General features: G+C 48.5%; 1 non-coding gene across 1 annotated transcript; it reads left to right on the top strand.

The window, feature by feature from the left end:
• Positions 1–572: 572 nt before the first annotated feature.
• Positions 573–645, top strand: TRNAF-GAA (transfer RNA phenylalanine (anticodon GAA)). Its single transcript has one exon. It is a non-coding gene; the product is annotated as a tRNA-Phe (tRNA).
• Positions 646–21,768: the final 21,123 nt, after the last annotated feature.

Below are 21,768 nucleotides of genomic sequence, written 5' to 3'. Positions count from 1 at the left end.
GAATGGAGCAGCTTCCGCCCATGCAGCTAGGCAATGAGCATTTCCCACAGCCTGGAGCCAAGGGGGAGGCGGCAGCTGCTGTTCTAGCTCCTCAGGGACAGCCCTGTCACCCAACAGACACTTCTCACTCAGCCACAGCTAAGGGTGTTGGGTTCCTCTGGTGGGAGTGTGGAGCAGCCATTTGTTTTCCTGTTCGCACTCCTCTGCGGTATGAAAATCGGGGAGGGGAGGCAGAAGCCCCACTTCCCTCCCTAAATGATGTCCATTAGGGGAAGCCAGGACAACAGGGTGGGGTGGCAAGTGGTGGCCAGACTCTTGCCCCAGGGTAGAGTGTAGCTCAGGGTCCAGCTCAACTTTCTCCCTGTACCACTGGCCCCTCGTCCCCTTCCACCACTAGGTCAACCCGGGAACTAAGGCAGGAATAGAGTGAGGAAGCAAGTCAAGCTGAGCAAGGCAGGCAAAAGCGAGTCTTGCCATCATGGGCCTCTCACAACGATGTCCTTTTTGTGTGCCACAACTGACATAAACATCCCGGACAGAGAAGCAGCAGGCCAAAAGAGAGCCATGGAGCTCCCGAAGTAGCTCAGTTGGGAGAGCATTAGACTGAAGATTTAAAAGTCCCTGGTTCAATCCCAGGCTTTGGCAGGCCCTTTCCTCCTCCTTTGTGCAGGGGTGGCTTGTTTTCTGGGAGGGCATTGGCACCTTTACCTGAGGCGGGTCCCTGATTTTGAGCTTCCCAGCAGGACAACAGAGCAACAACTGGCCCACCTGACCTTTAACAGTAAGAGAAGGGAGCTGTCTTTCCCTGGCAACTTATTGGTGGACCCAATATGGCAGGAAGAGAGTGAAGTAGGGCAGCCGTCAGGAAGGGTGTGGGGCAGTGACAGGCAGGGATTGGGGTCGAAAGCTCCTCTGCACAGGTTGGGATGGGAAGGCGGGGTTAGAATTTCCCTCCAAAGCTATTTTAGGGTCTGATCCTACAAGCCTCCCACGTACCCAGTGCAGGATGGCTCCAGACTCCTCACCCAGTCCAGTGTTGGTGTATACAGCAGAGAATTGGAAGCAGCAAATCGGGGGGGTCGTATAAAGAGACTAGAAATGCAACAATTTACTTCTGAAAGAGAAGAAAAGACGACATTACCAAGCTGCATAATGGGGCGACCTGACCCTCAGAGACTGCGAAGGGAAATCTCAGGGGCTCTGCTCACCTGGCCCCAGGCCTGTGTCCTCAGGACAGGTCTGTGGGAGAAGGGAAATCACCAGAGAGAGGAGTGGGACCCAGTGTGGATTTTTGGGCTGTGGCAGGGAATTTAGGTCCTGAGACTGGAGCCATAAAGAGGGAGTGAGTGAAGGCTCCCCTCTGCTTTCAGGCTGAAGGAATCCTGGGTTGGTCAGTCTGTCCAGGGGGGGTCACATTGCTCACAGGCAAAGAGCGGAGGAGAACTGCCCCCAGAATGACACATGCAGATCCTGGAGAAAAAGAAAGAGAAAAGAGACCAGCAGCAGGTGAAGGTGGCTGAGTGGGGGATTCCCTTGCGTGTGTGACGGAGCACTTGGGAAGCTGTGTCCATTCAAACACACTGAGCTTTAATATGGAGGAAGGCCGGACTTCTGTGACTTGGTAAAGGATTTAGGTGTCATAATGGACATACAACTCAGCATGAAATCCCCGTGCGATGCTGTGGCCATCCTTGGATGCACAGACAAGGAGAATAGTGACTAGAAATAGGGCACCAGAGATATCTCTGTATACCACCATGGTCAGACCAACACCGGAATCTTGCATACAGTCGTGTTGGCCGCATTTTAAAAGGAAGAATGAAAAATTGGACAGGGGACAGAGAAAACCCCCCCCCCAAAAAAAAAGGAGCTGAAAAGTTGCCTTTCAGTGCGATACAAGAGCTGAATCTGTTCAGTTTCTCACAAAGACCAAGAGGTCACTTGATGACAGTGCGCAAATCCCCTCACAAAGAGAAACCTGGGTACGAAAGGGCTCTTTAACTGAGCAGCGAAAGGCAGAACAAGAACCAATGGCTGGAAGTTCATGCCAGAGAAACTGACATTAGAAATTTGGGACACATTTGAGATTGGGTGATTAAACATTGGAACAAGGTACCCAGGGCAATGATGGATTCTCCACTCCACGTGGAGGTGACAGGAGGGGGCAGGAGGTGCTGAAGCAAGTGCTCTCAGGTGATATAGAAAACAATTTCTCTCCGGTGCTTGGCCGGTGGGCCTTGCTTACATGCTCAGGGTCTCACTGATATCCATTTTGGGGGGTTAGGAAGGAATTTCCCCCAGGTCAGATTGGCAGGGATATTGGAGTTTTTGCCGTCCCCTGTGGCATGGGGCACAAGTGACTTGCCTGGATCAGCTGGGTGTCATGTGTCTGGGGGTCACACTGGATTATTTTGTTGTCTTGACTGGCCTGAAAATCTAGACCTGGATGTTCTGGCTCTAATGTTGCAATGTCTGACCTATGGTCACTCCAGCTCCCAAGTGCCTCTTCCGAGTCGAATCCCCAGCCAGTCTTCAGAGGACGGCAGCTGCTGCGCAAGGCAATCGGAGCTGGTGGGAGTGACTCTGGGGCAGTCACTAGCCACAGAAAACAGACCGTCTCCCAACACCCCGACTGCTGCCCCTCAGGTCTCTGGCCGTACAGGAGATGGGCCAGGCCCCCATGGGAGGAATGAGGGGGATAGAAACCCCCAGGATGCAGAGTTGTGTGTTTCAGCCATGTTGGTGCATGGGTCTCACTCAGACCCATGCACTGTACCCACACGCAGAGCCAGTTCGGACTGTTGAACCCCAGACCCATGAGGGACGTGTTCAGCTCAGCATCAGTTGGGCTTTAACCCATGAGAAATAACCCTGGAGTTATAGTGGGGTCTCAGGGCCAGAGGACCCCAGACCCCTGAGCTGTCAGCGGAGAGCCAGGTGACCCGTCAGCACGAGGCCTTGTGCGTCAGCAGGAGGCCTTGTGCGTGGGGGGAAGACACATGGCTCAGGGAAAGGGGAAGATCACACACACAGCCGGAGCCCTCACCCGGTCCTGCACCCCTGCCCCAGCCCGGTGCCCGATCCTGCACCCTGAACCCCTCATTTCTGGCTTCACCCCAGAGCCTGCACCCCCCATTAGAGCCCTCACCCCTCCTGCATCCCACCCCCCTGCCCCAGCCCAGTGATAGTGAGTGTGGGTGGGGGAGAGCAAGCCACCAAGGGAGGGAGAATGGAGTGAACTGGGGGCGGGGCCTCTGAGAAGGGGCAGGGCAGGACCTGAGAGAAGGGGCGGGGCTAAGGGGTTCGGTATTGTGCAGAAAGTTAGTAACCTGACATCAGGCCTGGCATAGGTGCTGCCTTTTGGTTTTGCCAGTAGGTCCCCCATCCCAGCTCTGCCCTCTCCCCCAAGGCCCCAGCCCCACCTCCACCCCACCCTGCTCTGCCCCCTTCCCTGAGGGCATCCCACTCAATCCTTCCTGCCCCCTCCTGCCTTAAGGTCAGGGTGTGTGTGTATTTGGAGGGGCTCAGCTCCCCCCAACTGGCAATTTTCAGCATATTCATGCACTTTTCATATTCAACCATTTGGGAGCCCTGTGGATGCGATGGGGTGTCTGGAATGGGGCGTGTGTGATCCCACGGTGCCCCTTCCCCTCTGCCTGCAGAGCTGAGGACAGATGGGTCTGAGGAGCAGAGCAGGAGCTCTGGGAAGGAGAAGAGCAATATGAAGATGGTGTCTAAGACGAGGCCAGGTGACTTCTGTGGAGGGAGACATGCTGGACAATGCCAAGGATTGGGGAGACAACCAGGTGTGAGCCCAGGGCGCAGAGAGCTGGGGAGGATGTCTGTGTCTGAAACACTTCCCTGTCCTCTCTCACAGATGGAGTCCAAGAGGGATAGGAAGGAGAGAATGAGCACCCCAGTACTCAAGAATAATAAGGTGCATCCTAGCTGGGCCCAGGGCTCTGCGGGGTTAAGACCAGTGGAAGGGACAAGAGTCTCCTGTGCAGAGTGACGATTTTGGGTGCAGGTGCACTGGGATGCTTCTAATTGTAGCTCCAAGAACATCATGGGAAGGGGGTTCAGAGTAGATCCCTGGGGTGTGGGAGATGCGAAAAAAAGAGCCCCGCCATCATGGTAGAGCGTGACCGTAACTTTTGTTTTTCCTTCTTGCATTGTGTTTGGCACCAAGGGAAAAGAAGTGTGTGTGTGTGTGTGTGTTTCTTGATGCCAGGCAAGACCTGTCCAGCTCACCCTCTCTCTCTTTTTACTGCCTCCTACCACAGGCCCTGGGCCGGAGAAGTGCACATTGATCCCCACAGGCTTGGTCTCGAGGCCTGCACCATCTGGCGGGAGGGAAAAGAATCATACCAGGTCCTGGAGGCTGGGTAGCTGGATTACCCAGCTGATATTCTATGATTCTATGATTCTATGAATTACTAGTGCTAATCACAATTGTCACATTTACAAATTCTATTCAGATCCCACGATGTGAAGTGTCAAAAGGAGGAAACACATGGACGGCTACACATGCAACCTGTGGTAATAAAGCTAATGAAGACTATGAGAATCTCCCCATAGAAAGATGTACCACTAATACTCCAACAGGAATTTGGCAGTGTCGGTATATGGTTTATGGATTAGATGGGGGAATCCCAACCAGGTGGAGAATATCAAATTTATCAGGAAATATCGCATGGTACTCCCTGGGTGCTGCCATGGTTAATGATAGTGGAAAACACAGTTACCCAGCTATGTGGTTTGTTACAGAGGGTCCAAAGAATATAACCCTCTGGTCTCCTGGAGCAAATGAACCCTCTTGGGAAAATAGGGCCCCACATTTAGGATGTGATGTTACCATATGTAACCACAATGGTACTTCCATGGAAGATAATCCCTGAAGGTGTGATTGTTATGTACATATTACATTAGGCGTAAAATCCCCTTTGGGACGCTGGGTGTATGATGAGTTAACCATTTTACAGAATGTAACCCTACAGGTGATATGGATGCCAAGTTGGAAGAATCCAAATTTAAAGTGGCCACAGCCTGGAGCCAAGAATATTCCCCGACGAGCAAATGTATGGGAGCCATTGTGGGAGCAGGTGCAGCCAGCACTTTTTAACATGTCCTTTCACTCTATTACATGGGTGGTACGCCCCAAGGAATGGTGGGTGGACCAAATCCATCCTAATTGTAGTATGTACATAAAAGGATTGAAACAACAATTCAATGCATGGGTGAGGGGACACACCTGGAATCGTCGTCGGAAAAGGGGGTTGTGGGCAGCGGGGAACACTATGCTGGGTACATGGAATCTGGGGGACGAGTGGGTAACCAAACAATTAGTAAGCCAAAATGTGAAATTTCAACAACAAATTAATGAATTAATGGCACAGCAACTATCAGCAGTTGCCACAAAGTGGAGGACAGCAGTAGAGGTAAACTTGCAGTTAACTCATTGGGCAGGGGACCTGTTGACATGGGTAGAGGATGGCTTCAGAAGACTAACATGGGGAGAAGTGTGCGTAGGTATTCAAAATGCTCAGTTAATAATGTTAATGGATATTATGAGAGATGCTTGGTCAGAACAATGGCCTTCAGTATTAAATCGGGAGGCTAGCCCATATCTATCCACAATTGCAAAAACATACCCATCTACCTGGAAAATAACATCCCCGACCTATGGGGACAGTTCTTGTGTAATTGTTACTATGATACCATGGGAAGGAAATGCAAATAAGGTGGTTCCCTTGAACCCTGTGGGAGTTAGTAGGGAAGGGGGAGCACGTTGGGAGCCACTAGGGAATAGGTGGGGGGGCTGGAATGGTGTAAATTGGACTGTCATCACATTAAGCAGTTGTATATCCAGAGGAGGAATATGGATGTGCCCCTCTTCTATGACTATGGAGGAGCAGGATCAATGGCCTATTGCAAAGGGGGGGCATTTAGGGGTAATGTATATGGGGTACGGTGTATTCTGTTGGGAATGTATGCAATCCTGCAATATAACACTAGGAGGCAAAATCCTTCCAGTGTATGACCAAATTATAAACTTCTATACACTGCCACCTGGACTATGGTGCACCAATGGATCAGTGGACTTCATAGTTGGAAACAATCGAACCGGCACCTACTACCCCATGCCGTACCAAGTAGTTGAATTGGTTTGGACAATACCAAATTTCACTGTGGATATTCAATGGACACACAATATGGACAAAAGTACACAAAGATTACAAGAGCAACTTGCTGCAAGCGCCAACAGTTGGACACACTTACAATACACACTACAGGATGGCGCTGACAAAATTTTAACCTTATCAAAGGAGGAGAAGCAGTGTTTTTGGTGGTGGCCAGGATGTTGGACCATACTGCAGTGGTCAGGACTCTCGGTGTTGCTGTGGATTATCATAGCAGCTAGTGTATTGTTAACTATATGTGTGTTACATTGCATATGGAAACGATCAAGGGGGGCACAACCCCCTAGAGAACAGCCACTAATTATAACCTATAAGTAATGTAGTAAGCCCCCCCCACCTATGTGTACTAGACAACCCGGACCCAACCTTCTCGGGCCCACTATACTGGGAAGTCTGGAACACTAATTGGAATAGGTGTAGTATGCCCGTACAAGAGAAGGTGCAGGGCATGGTACTACACAAGGGGCAGTGGGACAGATGGAGCATCGACACCTGCCACCTTGATGCCTGGCCCTATCAGGAAATGTGTCGCCATATGTCCTATGCTTTTCCAGGGATACCTGGGCAGGAGGATCCCAAAAGAAAAAGAAAAAAAGGGGTGGAGTGTTAGGATATAGATATTCAGGCCTGCCTGTAAAGGCCTGTACTTTAAGAATTTAGGTGTATTCTTATCACTTGGCTAGTTAGAGGTATAAAAGAAAGAATCAAAATCACTGTCTGCCAGTGTAAGGGCCTTCTCTTACTGTGACAGTCTGGGGCCCTGTTCTTAGGCTAAGGCCTTTGGCTAAGCGACAGAGGCAGCCATAAGCTGGGAAGCGACCGGTCACATCCTCACATTCCAAAGTAGTCACATGGAAAGAAGGTGCTATTGGGCTGTTAGGAATACAATCCTGTCCTGATAGTGCCTATCAGCTCCAGAGAAAGGGAAGTGCCTAGAAAATGTAAAAGAAAACTTAGTTTGATAGCATCCTGTCTGGCAAGAACTCACTTATCAATACTGGGATGTGAAATCCTCACTTCTGTATTGTCTTGCCATTATAGTTCCCACTTTGCTATTGTTTGTCTGTATAATCTCTGTCTGGTTCTGTGATTGTTCCTGTCTGCTGTATAATTAATTTTGCTGGGTGTAAACTAATTAAGGTGGTGGGATATAATTGGTTACATAATCATGTTACAATATGTTAGGATTGGTTAGTTAAATTTTAGTAGAATGATTGGTTAAGGTATAGCTAAGAATATTACTATATAAATTAGGGGCAAACAGGAAGTAAGTTGGGATTCGGAAATAAGGAAAAGGAACTTGTGTTTAAGCTTGCTGGAAGTTCACCCCAATAAACATCGAATTGTTTGCACCTTCGGACTTCGGATATTGTTGCTCTCTGTTCATGTGAGAAGGACCAGGGAAGTGAGAGAGTGAAGGAATAAGCTCTCTAACAAGTTGGTTGAGTTCAGGATCCTGACACAGGGAAGAAAGGTAAGCAGCAGGATACGGACCCTGGACTTCAGGAAAACAGACTTCGACTCCCTCAGGGAACGGATGGGTAGGATCCCCTGGGGGAACTAACATGAAGGGGAAAGAAGTCCAGGACAGCTGGCTGTATTTCAAGGAATTCCTGTTGAGGTTACAGGGATAAACCATCCCGATGAGTCGAAAGAATAGTAAATATGGCAGGCGACCAGCTTGGCTTAACGGTGAAATCCTAGCGGATCTTAAACATAAAAAAGAAGCTTACAAGAAGTGGAAGGTTGGACATATGACCAGGGAAGAGTATAAAAATATTGCTCAGGCATGTAGGAATGAAATCAGGAGGGCCAAATCGCACGTGGAGCTGCAGCTAGCAAGAGATGTCAAGAGTAACAAGAAGGGTTTCTTCAGGTATGTTGGCAACAAGAAGAAAGCCAAGGAAAGTGTGGGCCCCTTACTGAATGAGGGAGGCAACCTAGTGACAGAGGATGTGGAAAAAGCTAATGTACTCAATGCTTTTTTTGCCTCTGTCTTCACTAACAAGGTCAGCTCCCAGACCGCTGCGCTGGGCATCACAACATGGGGAGTAGATGGCCAGCCCTCTGTGGAGAAAGAGGTGGTTAGGGACTATTTAGAAAAGCTGGACGTGCACAAGTCCATGGGGCCGGACGAGTTGCATCCGAGAGTGCTAAAGGAATTGGCGGCTGTGATTGCAGAGCCATTGGCCATTATCTTTGAAAACTCGTGACGAACGGTGGAAGTCCCAGATGACTGGAAAAAGGCTAATGTAGTGCCAATCAAAAGGGAAGAAGGAGGATCCTGGGAACTACAGGCCAGTCAGCCTCACCTCAGTCCCCAGAAAAATCATGGAGCAGGTCCTCAAGAGAATCAATCCTGAAGCACTTAGAGGAGAGGAAAGTGATCAGGAACAGTCAGCATGGATTCACAAAGGGAAGGTCATGCCTGACTAATCTAATCGCCTTCTATGACGAGATTACTGGTTCTGTGGATGAAGGGAAAGCAGTGGATGTATTATTTCTTGACTTTAGCAAAGCTTTTGACACGGTCTCCCACAGTATTCTTGTCAGCAAGTTAAAGAAGTATGGGCTGGATGACTGCACTATAAGGTGGGTAGAAAGTTGGCTAGATTGTTGGGCTCAACGGGTAGTGATCAATGGCTCCATGTCTAGTTGGCAGCCGATATCCAGTGGAGTGCCTCAAGGGTTGGTCCTGGGCTGGTTTTGTTCAAAGTAAATGATAAATAAATGGTCTGGAGGATGGTGTGGATTGCACTCTCAGCAAATTTGCGGATGATACTAAACTAGGAGGAGTGGTAGATACGCTGGAGGGCAGGGATAGGATACAGAGGGACCTAGACAAATTGGAGGATTGGGCCAAAAGAAATCTGATGAGGATCAATAAGGATAATGCAGAGTCCTGCACTTAGGACGGAAGAACCCAATGCATTTCATTTGCCTAAAGACTTGTTGGTTTCAGAGATACCTGAGTCGCCCCTGTTCAGCACCGACACATTCTTGGTACTGATCACATCTCAGTGCCCAGACATACATGCAGTACCAATGGAGTCTCCCACAGCATCCATGACAGCTCCACCTCTTCCCAGTGTCGAGGCGGAGGAGGAGGATGACAGATTCTCCTCAGTCTCCTTGGAAGGCTCTCTGTCCCACTACCAGGGAGCGAATCACCCAGAAACCTCTGCAGAACCAGCTTACCACCATGAGAGACATGACCCACACAGTTGGTATGGACACGCTTGGGTGCACCCATCAATGCCCTTTGCACCACCCCAGTGGCCATACTGGTCTATACCCCAATTCTTGAGGGCCCCTAGTGATGCTCATCACGATAGGAGAAGACAATCTCCTACTGCTTCTCTGTCTAGGTCTCCCGATCCACAGGAGGAGAACAGGCAGTGAGATGAGACAAAGGGATTACTCCAGTGACTAACATCTCTTCATCATCTCCTGTTGAAGCTGTTATGCCTCCCCCACCAACTTTGGCAAATGACTTCAAACCATTTCAAGACTTCATCAAGAGAGAAGTGGATTTTCTACATATTCCACTGGAAGAAGTCAAGGTGTTGCAACACAAGCTGTTCGACATGCTACACTCTTCATCATCAGCCTGTATTGCACTCACTATTAACGAGGTATCGCTGGACCCAGCAAAGACTATGTGGCACAGTACATCCCACATGCAAGAGAGCGGATAAAAGTATTATGTTCCCTCTAAAGACTCGGATTTTTTATTTTCCCACCCATTCCCAAAATCCCTTGTAATCGATGCTGTAAATGAATGTGGCAGACAGCACCATGCTAAATCAACATCCTATGACAGAACTTAAAACAACTTGAAAATCATATTCTTAGGTGACCCTGCAATTTAAGGTTGCTAATTACCAAGCTCTTATGGCAAAATACAACCATATCAATTATTCTACATTAAACACCTTCATTGACCATCTCCCATTAGTTTCACGTGATCACTACTGAGGGTCAGCTTCTTGCAAGGACATTGTTGCAGGCACCTCTCTAAACACCTGACACAGCTGCCTGCTTCATCTCAACAGCAGTGGGCATGCGGAGCTTCCTGGCTTCACCTTTCTGGCTTTCCAAGGAAAGTCCAGTCTACTGTGGAGGACCTTCCATTTGAACGATCCAAATTATCTGAAGAGAAAATGGATGAATCCCTCCACATACTAAAAGACTCTAGAGCCACTTTGCATTCACTGAGAATTTATGCACCTGCACAAAGAAGAAGATATAATAAATCACAGATGACACAGAGATCCTGGCCTGATCAATTTTCTCCTCCCCAAAGGCATTATGAACCCCAACAGAAAACACAATGAATATGAAAGTGAAGATCAACTCCCCCACAGTCATCAACATCACAGCCATCTACATCTATGCACAATTTTTGATATGTTGTTTGAGGACCCGAGGTACCATCCCCATTTTAATTTGCTGCAAAAACACAAACATCACCACTACTTTGGCAACTGCCTTACTCTTTTTCATCAGAATTGGGACCAAGTGGGTTTTGGAGATCATCTCCACAGGATTTTCGATCCATTTTACCTCCCTCACTCCTGCCTACCGCTCCCCCCGACCCTCCTCAGGAACCCTTCTCATGAGCAGCTTTTACATAAGGAAACAAGCTATCTTCTGAACCTAGGTGCTGTAGAACCAGTTCCTACTCAACACAGCGGAAAGGGCTTCAACTCCAAGTACTTCCAGATACTGAAAAAGAATGGTGATTGGACACACATTGTGGATCTAAGATCACTCAACAGATTTGTAAAGATACAACGCTTCAAGAAGGTGACTTTGGCAGCAATAATCCCATCTCTGGACCATGGGGACTGGTTCTCGACCCTTGACCTACAAGATGCTTACTTCCATATCGCGAGCCACAGAAGGTTTCTAGTATTCACTCTGAGACAAGACAACTTTCATTGTCTGCACCCAGAGTGTTCTCAAAGGTCCTTTCTATTGTTGTGGTGCTCCTTCGCAAACAAAGAGTGATAATATTCCTGTATCTAGATGATTGCCTGCTCAAGGCATGCTCCTTTGATGATGCTTTGACGCCCCCACAAAAGACTGTGGACCTATTCCTCCAACTGGCTCTAAAAGTAGACATCCAAAAGACCATATTAACTCCAATATAACATCTGGAATTTATAGGGGCCTACCTAGATGGAGCAGAGGCCAAAGCCTTCCTTCTCTTATGCAGGTTCAACACCTGAGACAACTTAATCTCAACAGGACAGGCCAACCCTCAAACCTTGGTCAGAAATAGTCTTCAACTACCGGGACACATGGTGGCAGGCACCTTTGTAATAAATCACGTGAGACTCCACATGTACTGGTTTCAGTGGTGGTTCAGCACATACCAAGCACACACAGTATAAACAAACTTCTATTGATGCCCTCAACAGTCAAAAACTCCCTCAACTGGTAGAAAGACTCTCACAATGTCTGCTCAGGAGTTCCCTTCACTCAACCACCCCCAACGTTAATAATGACAACAGATGCATACCTACTGGGATGGGGAGCCCTCCTGGACACAAACATTAGTCAAGGCAAATGGTTCCCCTTCGAATCCACATTGCATATCTACTTACTGGAACCCAGAGCAGTCAGGAAAGCTTGTTCACATTTTCTCCCACTGATCAGGGGAAGCATCTAAACATTATGATACAAAACACTGCATGTATGTTTTACATAAATCACTAGGGAAGAGCAGGCTCACCTTCCCTTTGTACCAAGGCAGTGACACTCTGGACCTGGTGCATTCACCACCCCATAGAACAGCTTCCGTATGAGGAGAGATTAATCAGGCTGGGACTTTTCAGCTTGGAAAAGAGGTGACTAAGGAGGGATATGATAGAGGTCTTTGGGGCAGCTGCCTGTTAGGATAAAGATATTCAGGTCTGTCTGTAAAGGCCTATACTCTAAGAATTTAGGTGTATTCTTATCACTTGGCTAGTTATAGAGGTATAAAAGAAAGAATCAAAATCACTGTCTGCCGATGTAAGGGCCTTCTCTTACTGTGACAGTCTGAGGCCCTGTTCTTAGGCTAAGGCCTTTGGCTAAGCAACAGGCAGCCATAAACTGGGAAGTGAATGGTCACATCCTCACATTCCAAACTAGTCACATTGAAATAAGGTGCTATTGGGCTGTTAGGAATACAATCCTGTCCTGATAGTTCCTATCACCTCCAGAGAAAGGGAAGTGCCTAGAAAATGTAAAAGAAAACTTAGTTTGATAGCATCCTGTCTAGCAAGAACTCACTTATCAATAGCTGGGATGTGAAATCCTCATTTCTGTATTGTCTTCTCATTATAGTTCCCACTTTGCTATTGTTTGTCTGTATAATCTCTGTCTGGTTCTGTGATTGTTCCTGTCTGCTGTATAATTAATTTTGCTGGGTGTAAACTATTTAAGGTGGTGGGATATAATGGTTACATAATCATGTTACAATATGTTAGGATTGGTTAGTTAAATTTCAGGAAAATGATTGGTTAAGGTATAGCTAAGCAGAACTCAAGTTTTACTATATAATCTGTAGTCAATGAGGAAGTGAGTGGGTGTGGGTGGAGAGGGTGGATGGGGGAGGGAGATGGGAACAGGGAATGGGGGTAAGGAAATTGGACTCATGTTTGGCTAAAGGCAGGAATGGGAACAGGGACACAGGTGTAAGGCTCTGTGGTGTCAGAGCTGGGAAGGAGGATACTAAGGAAGGAAACTGGAATCATGCTTGCTGGAAGTTCACCCCAATAAACATCGAATTGTTTGCACCTTTGGACTTCGGGTATTGTTGCTCTCTGTTCATGTGAGAAGGACCAGGGAAGTAAGTGGGTGAAGGAATAAGCCCCCTAACACTGCCATTGGCCACTATCGGAGGACAGGATAGTGGGCTTGATGGACCTTTGGTCTGACCCAGTCTGGCCGTTCTTATGTTCTTATTTGTGGCAAGGTTTACTCATGCCCTGAGACATCATCTTGTTGTCGTCTTATGATGGAAAGGGGTGATGGCAGCGAGATGCACTTCCAGGGAGCATAGCAATAACCCTGACATTTTCAGTTCTAGGATGCAATCTACCACAAGTGGTAGTGGAGAGGATATAGGGGTAACATGTTTCCAGTCACACCAGAGCTGGAATCTCTTCCACTATTGAATAGACATGGTCTTTACTTACTCAGAGCAGGTAATTTCTAAGCGTTGGAAGCATTGAGTTGGAGAACCTGTCGATTGGGGTGATGGACCTTGCCAGTACCCTGAGAGGGGAGATGAGGAACAGGCTGCTGAGTGATTGGCATGCAAATCACCAGTTGAGTACGACATGGGAATCACGTTCGTCATGGCCACAAGGGGTCTGTAAGTGTAACCCTGGCCCTTTCTTTTCTTTCCTCAGGCAAGACCTTTGATATTAGAGGAATTGGAGGCAAGGCATAGAGGAGACCTGTGTTCCAATGTAGGAAAAGATCATCTCCGAGAGAGTGATGACCCAGGACAGCTCCGGAGCAGAACTGGGAGCACTTCTTGTCTCTGGCTGTGGGGAATAAGTCTATCTTTGGAACTCCCCAAAGTAGAAATATGCTGTGGAGAATGGAAAGGTCTATTTCTCATTTGTAATCCTGGGAAAAGTTCCTGCTGAGAGTGTCTGCAGGAGTGTTCTATGTGCCCAAGAGGTGAGCTGCTGAGATGTTGGTGTGAACATAAGAGCATAAGAACAGCCATACTGGGTCAGACCAAAGGTCCATCTAGCCCAGTATCCTGCCTTCTGACAGTGGCCAATGGCAGGTGCCACAAAGGGAATGAACAGACAGGTTATCCTCAAGTGATCCATGCCTATCACCCAATCCCAGCTTCTGGCCAACAGAGGCTTGGGACACCATTCCTGCCCATCCTGGCTAATAGCTATTGATGGACCTAGCCACCATGAATCTATCTAGCTCCCTTTTGAACCCCGTTATAGTCTTGGCCTTCACAACACCCTCTGGTAAGGAGTGCCAGAGGTTGACAGTGCATTGCATGAAAAAATACTTTCTTGTGTTTGTTTTAAACCCGCTACCTATTAATTTCATTTGGTGGCCCCTTGTTCTTCTATTATGAGAAGGAGTAAATAACACTTCTTTATTTACTTTCTCTATACCACTCATGATTTCATAGCCCTCTATCATATCCCCCCTTAGTCGCCTCTTTTCCAAGCTGAAAAGTCCCAGTCTTATTAATCTCTCCTCATACGGAAGTCGTTCTATACCCCTAATCATTTTTGTTGCCCTTTTCTGAACCTTTTCCAATTCCAATGTGTCTTTTTTGAGGTGGGGCGACCACGTCTGCACACAGTATTCAAGGTGCGGGTGAACCATGGATTTATATATAGGCGATACGATATTTTCTGTCATATTATCGATCCCTTTCTTGATGATTCCCAACATTCTGTTTGCTTTTTTGACTGCCGCTGCACACTGAGTGGATGATTTCAGAAAACTATCCACAATGACTCCAAGATCTCTTTCTTGAGTGGCAACAGCTAATTTAGACCCCATCATTGTATATGTATAGTTAGGATTATGTTTTCCAATGTGCATTACTTTTCATTTATCAACATTAAATTTAATCTGCCATTTTGTTGCCCAGTCATCCAGTTTTGTGAGATCCTTTTGTAGCTCTTTGCAGTCTTCACAATCAGATGTTCTACACTGTCATGAGACCTCAACCATGTCCTTCGGTTTCTTACAAGACTTCCCTTCGAACCCATGGCTTCCTGCTCTCTTCTATACCTCTCTATGGAAACTACAATCCTAGTGGCCATTATGTCTGCACGGAGAGTGGGAGAGATAGGGGCTCTATTGGTATACCCCCTGTTTACAGTTGTTTTAGAAGACAAGGTTACAATATGACTGTACCCCACATTCCTACTGAAAATATCTTCACACTTCCACATAAACCGGTTTATCCATCTCCCCACTTTCTTTCCAAAACCACACCAGGATAAAAGGGAGGTGACACTACACACTCTCAATGTCAGGAGAGTCCTTTTATTTGGTGAGGATTAAGCCTTTTAGGAAATCTCGCAGACTACTTCTCTCCATTGCAGACAGATCTAAGGGAGCCTCAATCACTAAACAAAGACTCTCGAGATGGATATCAGACTGCATTACCCATTGCTCTCACAATTATGGCATTCCACCTTCCTGTACGGTTCAAACTCACTCCAGGAGATCTCTCTCCACTTACACAGCCTTACATAAGAATGTTCTGATCACAGACATGTGCAGAGCAGAAACGTGGACATCTGCTCACACATTTGCTGAACAACATGCAGTCACCCACATCTCAGCAGAAGCACCTTAAAAGTGTGTGAGGGGCCCACAGGCACCTGAACTGTGGCTGCACCCCACATGCCATGCCCCGCCTGAGGCCCTGCCCCTTTCTCCCTGTGCTCACGCCACCCATTGCCCCCAAGGCCCTGACCTCACACTACCTCTTCTCCCCAAGCCCCTGACCTTGCACCAACCCTTCCCCCAAAACCCCAACATCACTCTCGCTTCCCCCCAAAACCCCGCCTGCTGCTCACTTCTCTCCCCCCACCGTTACTTGCCTTTACAGCTGGCAAAAAGTGGGGGGAGGGCCTGACCCCTTGATCCCCCCAATTCCGGCACCCCTGCATCCTCTGCTATATTTTATTCCAGTGTCTGATGCTCAGGACTAGACTCGACTCTGAAACCCCACCCCTCAGTTAAGGGTACTGCTGCAGAGTCGCCGAGACACCGCTGAAAGAAGGAGAAAGGGTTACTCACCTGGTGCCGTAACTGTGGCTTTCTGAGATGTGTCCCTGTGGGTGCTCCACTACTTGCCCTCCTTCCCCTCTGCTTTGGAGCTCTTACCTATGAGCTCTGTGGTAGAGAAGGAACTGGGGGCACTTTGTCTGAACAGCGCTATATTGACCTAATGCGGAGCACGAGATGGGGAGAGCGTATGTGGGGGCCAAACAGAAACTGCTACCTAAAATCTCCGATGTGAGCCGCAGGGCTGTGAATACACAGAGCATGGAGTAACACACACCTCGAAGAACTGCAGTTACTATGCAAGGCGAGGAACCCTTTCTTATCCCATTTTACACTCAGGGAACTGAGGCCCAGAAAGCTCAGGGCCCCAATTCAGCTAGATACAGGCTTAACTTTACATATGTGAATAATCCCATTACTATAAGTCAGTCTCTCACTGTCAGGCATTTTTTTCCAGCCCTCAAATAATTTTTGTGGCTCTTTTCTGCATCCTTTCTAGTTTTTCAACGTCTTTTTTCAAATGAGGTCAGCCAGTTGTTCCGACAGCCCCACAGCCAGCTGCACTGACTGCCAGCCACTGTTGGAGTGGCCCAGGGCAGCTGGCCCCGGGGACCACCGGACCAGCAGCCAGTGGGGCTGGCCCCAGAGAGCGCCTGAGCAGTGGTCCCTCAGGCGGCTGAAGCAGCTGCTGCTCGGTGTCCCCTGGCAGCTGGTGCCACTGGCCCTGCTCCCCCTCCAGCAGCAGCCCCGCTAAGATTTACTTAGGGGACTTATGGTATAAATCATGAACTGGTCACAGGTGGTGAATTTTTTTGTTTATTGCCCATGACCTGTCCACAACTTTCTCTAAAAATACCCGTAACTAAACTGTAACCTTAGGCCTGGTACAGCAGTGACTGAGTGAGGGTCTAAGGTCTGTGATGTACAGGAGGAACCCTTCTGGCCCTGAACTCTGTGAATCTATGATTTTCTGTAAAATGGCAGCTCTTTGCTAGTATGAGAGGGGACCATTGCCCCCCGGAATCTCACCTCTTTCACTCTTATTTCTTTAGAAAACCTGCAATCTGAAGTGGAGAAAGAGAGAGGTAAGTTCCTAGGACAAGTTCCCTGAAATAATAGTAGGAATAACCCAGTTAATGCAACAAGATGAAACCTCACCTCTTTCTTCCTTTTCTCTTCCAGAGTTTCTGCACGCTGAGCTGGAGAACGAGAGAGGTAAATGTCTGGGCTCTCCGGAGGCTTGAACAATTTTCTCGCACTGTACATAGTCAGACGCACTTTGGCTTTTGTCTCTGCACTCTCTGTTAGGAGAGGCTCTGGGAATCAAACGGACGGGGCGCTCTGACTAATCATAGAGTGGGGTAACTGCTCCATAGATAAGGTTGCTGCTCAGTTTCCATAATAAGCCTGATTTTAGCCCCTTCCTTTAAAATCTGCACACAGGGGAATGTCCATATCCAAAACTGGTGGGTCTGCCTGGGCCCATGTACCTTTTTGCTACTGAATTTAAAGGAATGGAGGGGTGGGGGGATTCTGATGCCCTGGAAACAGGGGCTCAGCGCAGTCCCAAAGTCTCCTAGCACTCTCTGACACTTTGAGGCACAAACTCAGTGAGAAGGAGCCAGCTCATGTTGCTGGGCCCATGAGCTGAGATCCAGTGTTCAGGGCCAAGGGTTAGCTCATTAAACCCTCACTTCCATGTTATCAGGGCCTAGCCCCTCACCAAGCTGCCTGGCACATGGGGAGTGTGGACACTACACCACACGTGAGCCCAGCTAGGGCAGGGCCATAGGAGCCCAGCGAGGGTCAGATGCCAAGAAGGGGAGTGTAATCGACAGTGCCCAAAGCCACTAAGAGCTCTATGAGGATGGAGCTCAGGCCAGGAGACCTCGGCGGAAAGAGGGCAGCAGAGAGTACAGTGGAGAGGGCAAAGTGGTCCTTTAAAGGCACATTCCCTAACCCAGGAGCTGTTGTAGAACTGACTGCATACCCATGTCTCTCTGTTTGCAGAGAAATCCCTGGCTGAACTTGGTAAGTGCCATGTGTCCCCTTTCCCCCACCCCATATGACATTGTGTCCTATGCTGGCAGTCCGTGCTCCGGGGAGTGCTCACCTCTTGGTGTGTTTGATTTCAGGCTGGAGTAAAGTCAGCAAAAATGCAGGTAAGTGAAGCTGGTATTTTAATGTCAGGCCCCCTGCACCACTCTGCTGCCCAGCAAATGCGCACATGCCAGAAGTCACAGGGAAAGAGCAGTATGGTCAACGAAAATGCCAGATTCGTCCCCAGTTTACTTGCATAAAACAAATGCTCACACTTAAGTATGGAGTCCCAAGCTCTCCAGTGTAACTGCAATAACTCAGAGTGCTCCTAAGGCCGGGAACTTACCTGCTGTCAATTCAGGGGGGTAGGTGCTCGCAGCAGTTGGTAATTATGGTTCAGAGTTGGGTTTTTACTGGACACATATGGTGAATTCTCATGTGTTGCGTTGTTATTAACTTCATGAACTAGAAGGGTTCTAGAAAACTGTAAATTACCTTAACTGGCTGCGGGTAATTGCCTTAATGCTTTTTGGACTCTGGTGAAATCTCTGTTTTTACGGAGTTGTCAATCAGTAGCCCTTTGGCCAATTCAGTTCAAATATGGTAGAAAAATTCTACATCAGACCTGGACCAAATCTACCAAATTTGAGTCTGATATGACTTGGTGGGTATTAGAATAGAGGGCTCCCAACTCAGGTGTAGATTGGAAACTCAGTTGCTGTCTTAGCTGTGGAGACGTGGTAGCGGCCCCACAGCACTGATTTTGTGGTAGGTGAATACTGAGTTCTTTTGATGGTTGAAATGATCTCCGTGTGTGTAACACCTGAACTCGTTCCTTACTGGGGCCTCTGTAGAGGTTACAGACAGGCCCAATGGGAGCTAGAGGCATCTCCATCTCTTCCAGGGGAACTATTTGCCCCTATTGCCTGGGAGGAGAGCTGCAGTGAAATGCAGAGAAGCAGATCCCTGGGAGTTAGAGGCGGGAAATCAGAGAGTCTCCTAGCCAAGACAGAGCTGGTGGGAGGATGGGAAACAGCCTCGATGGGCATAGGCACCAACTTCTGCTGGTGCCCGTGGGTGCTCAACCCCTCCTCTACCCCCAGCCCTGCCCTGACTCCACCCCTGCCCCGCCCCCATTCCAACCCCTTCCCCAAAGTCCCCACCCCAACTCCGTCCCCTCCCTGCCCCTATTGGACTCCTTCCCCAAATCCCCTCCCAGGCTCCGCCTCTTCCCCTGAGTGCGCCACGTTCCCGCTCCTCCCCCCTCCCTCCCAGAGCTTGTTACGCTGCTAAACAGCTGTTTTGTGGCTGCAAGCTCTGGGAGCTAGGAGAAGCAGGGACACAGCATGCTCAGGGGAGGAGGCAGAGGTTAGGTGAGGTGAGGTGGAGGCGCAGAGCTTGGCTGCCGGTGGGTGCTGAGCACCCACTAATTTTTCCCCGTGCGTGCTCCAGTCCTGCAGCACCCACGGAGTCAGCACCTATGCTGATGCTCTACCCCATCTCTGCAGCGATGATGAGTCTGGATCCGGACACGGCTCATCCCAGCCTCAAGGTCTCTGAGAATCGGCGATCTGTGGAATAGAGGGGCTTGCAGCAGGACGTGCCTGACAACCCTGAGAGATTTGACAGTGAAACCTGCGTGCTGGGTTTGGAAGGGTTTGCCTCGGGGAAACACTACTGGGAGGTAGAAGTCGGAGGTGGTAGGGCCTGGGCTGTGGGGGTGGCCAAAGAATCTGTCAGGAGGAAGGGCTGGATCAGCTTTTCTCCTGAGGAGAGGATCTGGGCCGTGGATCAGTGTGGGAGCCATTACTGGGCTTGCACCTCCCCAGAGACCCTCCTGTCCCCGACTGGGAGCCCTGGGAAGATCGGAGTGTATCTGGACTATGAGCGGGGCCTGGTGTCATTTTATCATCCTGGTATGGAGGCCCCAATCTACACTTTCACCACCTCTTTCACTGGGCAGCTCCACCCTTTCTTCTGGGTCTACTCCCCAATCACGCTGTTTCCCTGAGATATGGCACTGTGGGGATAGCACCTCTCACTGGTCAAAGATGTTTTTTGTTCTGTTGTTTTCCGAAATGGACTAATTTTTCATTTTTAAATATTTTCCATTATTTTTTTACTCCTCTCAAAACTTGGAATTTTCCAGAATGAATATTTTCAGTTTTGAAAATCCTACCGTTTGACTAAGCTGAGGGCTCAAAATTGGCAAAGCAGAAGAAATCCTGATATTATGGTGATGAGTGTGGTGGAAGAAGCTACATAGAATAGAACAGAACCCAATAAACAATACATCATAGGACCCCTCCATCCAAATAAAAGGTTTAAGTTGAAAATTTTGTAATAATGCAAGAAAAAAAAAACCCTCAAGAAAATCCAAATGTATGTATGAGCAGTATGACTGCTCAGTGCTCCGGTACGAAACTGTAGAAAAACCTGAGTGTCTCTGGATTAAGTTTAGAAGTGTGTGCAACAAGAGTGATGTAGTGGTGGGAGTCTGCTATAGACCACCGGACCAGGGGGATGAGGTAGATGAGGCTTTCTTCCAACAACTCACGGAAGCTACTAGATCGCATGCCCTGATTCTCATGGGTGACTTTAATTTTCCTGATATCTGCTGGGAGAGCAATACAGCGGTGCATAGACAATCCAGGAAGTTTTTGGAAAGCGTAGGGGACAATTTCCTGATGCAAGTGCTAGAGGAGCCAACTAGGGGGGGGTGCTTTTCTTGACCTGCTGCTCACAAACCGGGTAGAATTAGTGGGGGAAGCAAAAGTGGATGGGAATCTGGGAGGCAGTGACCATGAGTTGGTTGAGTTCAGGATCCTGACACAGGGAAGAAAGGTAAGCAGCAGGATACGGACCCTGGACTTCAGGAAAGCAGACTTCGACTCCCTCAGGGAACGGATGGCCAGGATCCCCTGGGGGACTAACATGAACGGGAAAGGAGTCCAGGAGAGGTGGCTGTATTTCAAGGAATCCCTGTTGAGGTTACAGGGACAAACCATCCCGATGAGTCGAAAGAATAGTAAATATGGCAGGCGACCAGCTTGGCTTAATAGTGAAATCCTAGCAGATCTTAAACATAAAAAAGAAGCTTACAAGAAGTGTAAGGTTGGACATATGACCAGGGAAGAGTATAAAAATATTGCTCGGGCATGTAGGAATGAAATCAGGAGGGCCAAATCTCACCTGGAGCTGCAGCTAGCGAGAGATGTCAAGAGTAACAAGAAGAGTTTCTTCAGGTATGTTGGCAACAAGAAGAAAGCCAAGGAAAGTGTGGGCCCCTTACTGAATGAGGGAGGCAACCTAGTGACAGAGGATGTGGAAAAAGCTAATGTACTCAATGCTTTTTTTGCCTCTGTCTTCACTAACAAGGTCAGCTCCCAGACCGCTGCGCTGGGCATCACAAAATGGGGAAGAGATGGCCAGCCCTCTGTGGAGATAGAGATGGTTAGGGACTATTTAGAAAAGCTGGATGTGCACAAGTCCATGGGGCTGAACGAGTTGCATCCGAGAGTGCTGAAGGAATTGGCGGCTGTGATTGCAGAGCCATTGGCCATTATCTTTGAAAACTCGTGGCGAACCGGGGAAGTCCCGGATGACTGGAAAAAGGCTAATGTAGTGCCAATCTTTAAAAAAGGGAAGAAGGAGGATCCTGGGAACTACAGGCCAGTCAGCCTCACCTCAGTCCCTGGAAAAATCATGGAGCAGGTCCTCAAAGAATCAATCCTGAAGCACT

Source organism: Lepidochelys kempii, chromosome 21, assembly GCF_965140265.1.
Source record: "Lepidochelys kempii isolate rLepKem1 chromosome 21, rLepKem1.hap2, whole genome shotgun sequence".
Taxonomy (NCBI): Eukaryota; Metazoa; Chordata; order Testudines; family Cheloniidae; genus Lepidochelys; species Lepidochelys kempii.
Note: the sequence above shows the minus strand (reverse complement) of the source record. Positions and strands in the feature narration are given on the sequence as shown.